The sequence below is a fragment of the Pollachius pollachius genome (assembly GCF_949987615.1).
Source record: "Pollachius pollachius genome assembly, chromosome: 8".
NCBI classification, from domain to species: domain Eukaryota; kingdom Metazoa; phylum Chordata; class Actinopteri; order Gadiformes; family Gadidae; genus Pollachius; species Pollachius pollachius.
Window position 1 is genome coordinate 5520345 of NC_136941.1, and position 7500 is coordinate 5527844.

The 7500-nt window shown below is 50.0% G+C and overlaps 1 protein-coding gene across 1 annotated transcript in view; it reads right to left on the reverse strand.

The window, feature by feature from the left end:
- Nucleotides 1-7500, reverse strand: part of LOC307079638 (tensin-2-like) — a 52575-nt gene that overhangs the window by 25330 nt on the left and 19745 nt on the right.

Here is a 7500-nt window from a genome sequence, read left to right on the forward strand (position 1 = left end):
TGAAGTAGGGTGAGAGCAGCGATAACTTTAGAGTGGTGTCAATCCTCTCCTACACATTCACATAACTGCCAGCTCTCTTTCAGTGACTTGAAGGTGGAGGAAATGTTTTTTTTAAAACGGCTGTTTGTCAAAGACAGCTCCAGCAGCCTCTGTGAATGGGTTCTTCTTACACAGAACTCTACACAGGTTTTTATCTGGAAATCATCTCTCCTCTGCCCGCAATCCACAAACCCAGAGAAGGACGATCAATCCCAGAGGCAGAGCAGAGCACACTTCTGCTCTGCCTTAAGACAAGAAGATAAAAAAAGGAAGAAGAATAGATCAAAGCAGTTTGAGAACAAGCGCGGAAAAGAGGGAGATATTTCGGGTCTGGGGCTTTGATACTGGCGTTCCCAGGGCATATGGTTCCTAGACAAGCGAGAGGCAAGACGTGGGAATGCCCTGTACCACCATTGTGGTGTACACATTGTTGCCTACCGTTGTCACGACCAGGACTGGTGATGCCAATGAAGTCTACTTTTGAAGGAGAATGCCCAGCAACGATATAATCTCTCATCTTTCATTTCCTATGTAAAGCCAGACAGAGTGACGGAGAGTGAGAATGAGTTAATGAGTGAGTAAGCGAGAGAGAGAGTGTGAGAGAGAGAGGTCAACTCATAGTTGTTTAAGTTCCCAGACCCTGATGGTCTCAGCTCCCAATGTGGGCCAGCATTGGGAGTGGTAGCCGAGGCTAGCTTAAATGCCTGTCACATGCCTTTTTCTGTGCTTCCACAATGATCTCCCACGTCGATCACCATCATCAACCAGAGGAGGGAGGATTAAATGGTGCAGAGTTAACCGTTCAGTTACATACTCAACAGTATCCGTACCCCAGATAATCCAATTGTATTGTATTGGACTCACCAACATGGACTCACATGTGTTCTCTGGCAGACAGGGAGGACAGAGGCAAGTGTTTAGGACGGTCCCCCGGGAGACGGCCCCTCCCTGTCTGAGGGGACAGCCAGGTAGTGGTTTCCACCAGGCTGATTTTCTTTCGTTGCAGAGGAGGCGGTGTAATAACACGACCTCGCCTGTCGGGTTCCTCCTCGCCATGGGAAGGTGGGGCGGAAATTACACACATAATACTAGGGATTATCCGGGGGTCAAAGGTCAAGGCGGAGGGCTGGGGAGTGGGGAGGGGGGCAGGGACCCTGGCGATACAGACATTATCCTATGGGCTGGCCTCAGCGCCACTTACTCTGTTTTCTGTTCCCCGCCAAAACAATGCTCATCTGTCTTTTGTTTTTCTTTTTCCTTTTTTAACGTCTACAATTTTCACTGACTGGCACATATTTTCCTCCCTCCCTCCCCTCCCTCCCTCTGTCTCTCTCTGTCTCTCTCTCTCTCTCTCTCTCCCTCCCTCTGTCTCTCTCTCTCTCTCTCTCTCTCTCTCTCTCTCTCCCTCTCTCTGTAACTTTCCCTCTTTATCCCACAAGGCTTGTTCCCACACTCATTTTTGACCCCAGAAGGAAAGAAAAGGGTTTCTGTGTGTTTCTGTGTCATTCTCTCTCTCTCTCTCTCTCTCTGTCTCTCTCTCTCTCTCTCTCTTTCTCTCTCTGTCTCTCACTCTGTCTTAATCTTTCTTTCTCTTTATTTCTTCCTCTCTCTGTTTCTCTCTCCCGCTGTCTTCGTCTTGGGAGACAGGGGACAGCAGTCACAACACTCTGCTATGGAGCGTGCACACAAACACACAAACACATGCACTCACGCTCACACACACACACACGACCCTTCCGACCCACCCATGGGTGCTTCCTCCCAGGCCAAACAAGGGCTGGAAGAGTGAAGCGGGTAAAGAAATAAACAGCAGAGGAAGCCCCTGGGACAAAGCATGATCATCAACAAATGATAGAAATACAAAACATTTCCCCTGTGATTCACCAGCAGCCTTATTACAGGCCTCGGCGCTTCCCTCCCTCCCTCCTCTCTCCCCCCTTCATCCATCCCTCCCTCACTCTCTCCATCCATCCCATCAACCCCCTCCATCCATCCATCCATCCCACCCTTGCTCTCTCCCTGATCCATCCCTCATCTCTCTTCTTCCATCCATCCCTCCCCCTCTATCCATTCCTCCCTCCCCTCCTCCGTCTCTCCCTCTCTCCTCCGTTGATTCCTCCCCTCCTTCCTTCCATCCTTCCCTTCCTCTCTCACCCTGTCCCTCCCTGCCTCCCTCCCTCCCTACTTTCCTCCCTGTGGTTCTGCTTCTTTCAACACAATAACAGAGACGTCTCTAGATGTTCTTCATGAGGCGTTCTAAAATAAACCGGCCCATCCTTTCCAGTAAAGACCCAACACCAAGAACATAAATACTAATCTAAATAAAATCCTTTCTGGTCTCCCTCTATGGGCTCAGAGGTCCAGGTCAACCCTGAGTATCATACACAATCCTGACACCCTGAACACTACACGTCTTCCTCTGGCTCGCTGTCTTCTTGATGGTAAACAACCAGGCTCTGCAAGGCCTGCAGAGGGAAAAGCCTTCAAACAGGAGCCTCTTCAACGCGCTCTCACCCTGTGCACGTTTGCTGTCAGTGTTGCCAGATTGGGCCCGATTTCCTGCCCAATCTGTCCCAATCTGGAAACACTGTTTGCTGTTGTATAACTTGGTATCTTCCTTTTGTATTGGTACCGTTTGTGTCTAATGCCAATAAGGCTTTGTGAATTGAATTGAAAGGGAAAGGCATAGATCAAGAGGAGAGAGAGGGGGACATTCCAAAGAAAATAAAAGAGAAGGAAAACCACTGGAAGCTGAAACCACGAAAAGACGTAATAGCAACCATAGAAGCTCGACTTTCATGTCCCAGCTCTATTGCAACCTGCAGAAGAAATCTGTTTATCGTTATATTATAGAGTACGACGGATATTGTGATCAAAGCTCAGAGTGGTACAATACGGGCCTGGCGAAACACCGTGTCCAAGCATTTATAACAAGAACCAAATCACCAGACGTATCCGACTAGAAGGTCTGTTCAGAGAGGAGCCGCTGAACTCCCTTGCCAATTAGACAAGCTTATTCTCTTGCCAATATGCAACGCATGCATGCATGCATGCACAATACACACACACACACACACACACACACACACACACACGCACACACACACACACACACACAGTCACAGTGAGCCTATCTCGGCAATTAGCAGAGCAGTCAGTGATACGGTGGCTCATGTTGGAGATCTCCCGTCAGATCCGCTCGTCTGGCCTGACTCACTCTGATCCTCGAGGAAAGAACCCAAGACCAGCCCTCCCTTTAGCCAGCCGAGTGCAGAGCAGTTACAGCCATTGATCTGCTTTCTATTTCCTTCGATGTAACCTTTCAATTTCAACTTTTAAAAGGGCAATGGTTTAAAATTAAGCCACCAGGCTTGCCATTCCTGTGAACTAATAAAATAAACATGTTTGATTGAAGAGACTGCCAACAGTACGTTGTTTGTTATGGAAAACCTACTCGGGTGAGTTCGCTGTTTTGTACCGTTTTATTCATTTTTTAACCTACAAAAAAACGTTTTGATCGTTGAAGTTGAACTTTAAGATCCGCCGCCCGGTCGTTGAAACCCTGCCCTGGGCTCACAATGAAAACATTCTGCTGGCTTAAGAAGGCTTGGCGTGGAAAACCATGGTCTCAGCGACCTGACGAAAGGTTGCAGCCATGGCCCCCATTAACTGTCAGCCTGGAGCCCAGGTGACCAGTGGCAAACGATGAGTCAGGCGTTCCGTGGTTACCATGCCGACGCTGCAAAAATAGGGCGGGAAAAAAGTTTGGATTCCCAGCTAAGGGGGGGGGGGGGGGGGGGGGGGATGTCAGCTTTGTTGTCAAGGTAACAAAAACGCAGGACACTTCCAACTCCTTCCCTCCATCACCCCTTGTCTCCTCTCTCCCCTCTTAGTGGCCTGTCACGTGGTGAACGATGACGATGACGATGCGTCACGACTGCGTCGAAGAGGCCTTGTGACTACCGTCGTGTTCCGGAAAGGCACATTAAACTGTGATGAAGTGTTCCTGTAATGTCTCTTACCGCGCGGTGGGAAAAGTATTTATTCCCATCCCAACTGGCAGTTTGAAAACATGTCTTTAACGAGCGGGATTTATATGCTCTAGACTAGAGGTTTCCGGGCAGAGAGCTGTGATGCCAGTGGGAGGTTTTTGTTTGCTTCCATTTTCTCTTCTATCCTTTTTTTGTTCCTCTACTTATTGACCCCTCCTCTCCTCTCTCCTCATTTCCTCTTCCTGCTCCGCCTCTCTCCCCTTCACCTCCCCCTCGTCATCCCTCCCTCTCCTCTGTCCGCTTGCTCCTCTCTCCTTTCGGCTCTTCTCCTCCACCCTCCCCTCTCTCCTCTCCTCCTCTCCTCCTCTCCCTCTCCCCTCCTTTCCCTTCATCTTCCGTGTATGTTGCTTTAGTGGGTGAGGACCTCCGGACTTTCTGGAAACAACAGCAGGCTCTTGTTATGTGCCCCCCCACCCCCCCACCCCCCCACCCCCCCCCACCCCTCCCTCCCCCCCCCACTTCCTCTCTTCCTCTTTATCTGTCTGTGCTGAACTGTGCATCCCCCCCTGCCCCCCCCCCCCCCCCCTCTACGTTCTACACGAAGGAGGGGACACTGGCATGTATAAACAGTAGGGCGTTTAGCCCGAGGAGAGACATTTTGGTATTATGGGATGTGTTTGAGCAGATAAGCGTCAGGGAGTCAGAGGCCTGAGTTGATACTTGTGGATGGAATTTGAGAAACAAACAGAACACTAATAGGGTTAGGGATTCCAGCCACGGTGGACGGGGGAGAAGCCTGTGTACTTTTAGATCTGAAACAGACTAGCCAAACAGATGTCAGTCTAGCCGAGCACTGAGCCAAACCTGACAGATCGCCGAGCCAGGTGGCGTTTCTCGTTACCCATGGTCGGGTTCAAACGCCTCATCAGCCAGTGCAAGACACCGAGCTTGAAGCCGGACTGCTCAGCCAGCGCTTTAGGACCCATTAGACTTTAGTCATCGAGCGGCCATGTTGGTGAGATGGGTGGGTGAACCTTCTAGAAGCCATGGAAGCCATGACGACTCAACGCTTACATTTTTAGTTCCCCTTGACGCTGCGTTTACAATGCGTTTCCATTACGTTGTCACGGCTTCCCCAAAGATTCTAGAAGGTTCACCGACTCAACTGACCAATGTGGCCGCTAGTTGAAAAAGGTCAATTAATAAGGTTAAAAAAATATGAATTCTCACAAAAATCCTGCCAGCTAAAACACAGCTAAAAGTCCAGTGCAAATGCTGTACCGTACCAAGCAGCCCGAGTCCCTCCCTAACTGTCCACAGGAGCTTCCTCCGAGCCCCTGCTGATCCTGTACCTTGGACCTCCCAGGGGGTCGCCAGTGAAGCGCGCAGACATTGAGATAATCAACCGGAAAATTAATGAGTGACTAAGTTAGAGTTTGCCTTACAGTAGGATTTAATATCATGAGACCGCTTCACTAGCCCCCTGGCGCCTTCTTCTTCTTCTTCTTCCTTCTCCTCCTCCTCCTCCTCCTCCCACCCTGGGACCTAGCGATGTGTTAGCAGCAGGGAGTCCTGTAGGTCTGGTCCCTGCCCTGCCCACAGAGCTGGGGCGGGCTGTCTGGATGAGCCTGAACTTGGGGTAGTTGGCCTGCTGGGCTCGAGTCCCAGGGCAGAGGAAATGCCTTGTGACGAAGCAATGTCACTTACTGTCAGTTACTATGGGCTGTAATCTCCTACATCCCTCTCCTCCCTCCATATCGCTTCCTTGTGACATTCCTCTCAGAAGCCCTGTCAATTCGTCTATCTGTCTGTCTGCCCCCCGCCACAACCTCAGCGTATTATTACTGTATTCCCTGCGGACGTCATATTTCGAGTCAGATCGAAGATTAGGAGGAGCAGCTCTCTGTGAGAACAACATGTTGTGATGTATAGTTGTGGTTAGAGCGGTGTGTGTGTGTGTGTGTGTGTGTGTGTGTGTGTGTGTGTGTGTGTGTGTGTGTGTGTGTGTGTGTGTGTGTGTGTGTGTGTGTGTGCGCCTCGTTTGGGGCAGAGAAGGGCAAGCGGGACAGCTAGAGATACGCATGGAAAACTAAACTGTCCGGAAGTGTTTAGAGTTGGAAGGAGAAGCACGCATTGAGTAGAACTTTGAGAGGAACCTTACAGATCTTAGAACCGTATAGAGGTTCTAAGATTACAAATAGAGATTACACGTTTAACATTCAGGGCAACGGGTTAAGGTGAAGAGACGAAACTTTGATATAGTATAGAGAGATAAATCTAACCCAACACAGATTATGTCAACAAAACAACCCCTTATTTATGAGAAAGAATGAACTGGGACAACATGGTGGTTTCCCAGGGAGATAACTGGACAGCTGTGGGGTGCAGGGGGTGGTTTAAAATGATTTGTCATCAGGACAACAACAGTCTGGTCCAGCCTAAAATAGCATCCTGGAGAGAACAGGATGGAGCCCAGATGAGAGGGCAGCGTGCCAGATGTGTGTGTGTGTATGTGTGTGTGTGTGTGTGTGTGTGTGTGTGTGTGTGTGTGTGTGTGTGTGCGTGTGCGCGTGGGTGTATACGTCTTTGTGTGTACATGTGCGTGTCTGTGTGCGTTAGTCATGTTATGAGCCCACGCAGATACGCCAACACATTAGCAGGTCATAAACAGCCAGGGACTTGTAACGAGGCTCATGCTAATCATCCTACAAGTCATTAAACGCACAGTCTCTTAACACCTCAAACTAGTGACGCAGAACAACAACACTAATAGGATCTAGCGCACATCTGCTCGACGCGCTACAATCACCGATGCTGAAGGAACGTCGAGGTAGCGAATCGCATTCAGGAGGCCATCGTTGAGGTTCTTTCGACAGGACCAGGTGGCCGGTTGACTCAAGGGTGTCCTGTTTTAAAAGCCCCCCCCCCTACCCTGTGAGACGTAGTGAGATACCGTCGGAGATGGTTCCCCTGGGACCTCCACTCCCACACTCTTCCCTGTTCTGACCTCTCCCTTCCTGGGCAGCCCTGATGGCTATCTGCCCCACAAACCACCGCCGGTCAACAGGGAAGAATCAGAGCCTTGTCACCGTGATGGACCCACACAGATACACTCCTCCTACGCAGTTCAGCTGGGGTGTGCTTCGTCTGTCTGCCTACCTTGTCTGTCTGTCTGTCTGTCTGTCTGTCTGTCTGTCTGTCTGTGTATAGCATTATTTGACCCATTTGGGGCCCTGAACGATACATTTCAGGGACGTTACACCTCTACCCTTTGCATTCATCAGAAAGAACGAAAGTCTTCTGAACAGTATTGCTCCAAAGGATGTAAGTTTCCTTACACAACCTTATACAGTGTCCTGTGAATCAACAAGGCATATTCCAGGAGAGGGGAAGCGGACCTCAGTCCCTGGGTGGGTTCTTCTGTAACCTGCGGCAGAGTCTTAAAACGGGGTCTGTTGTTCCTGACGCC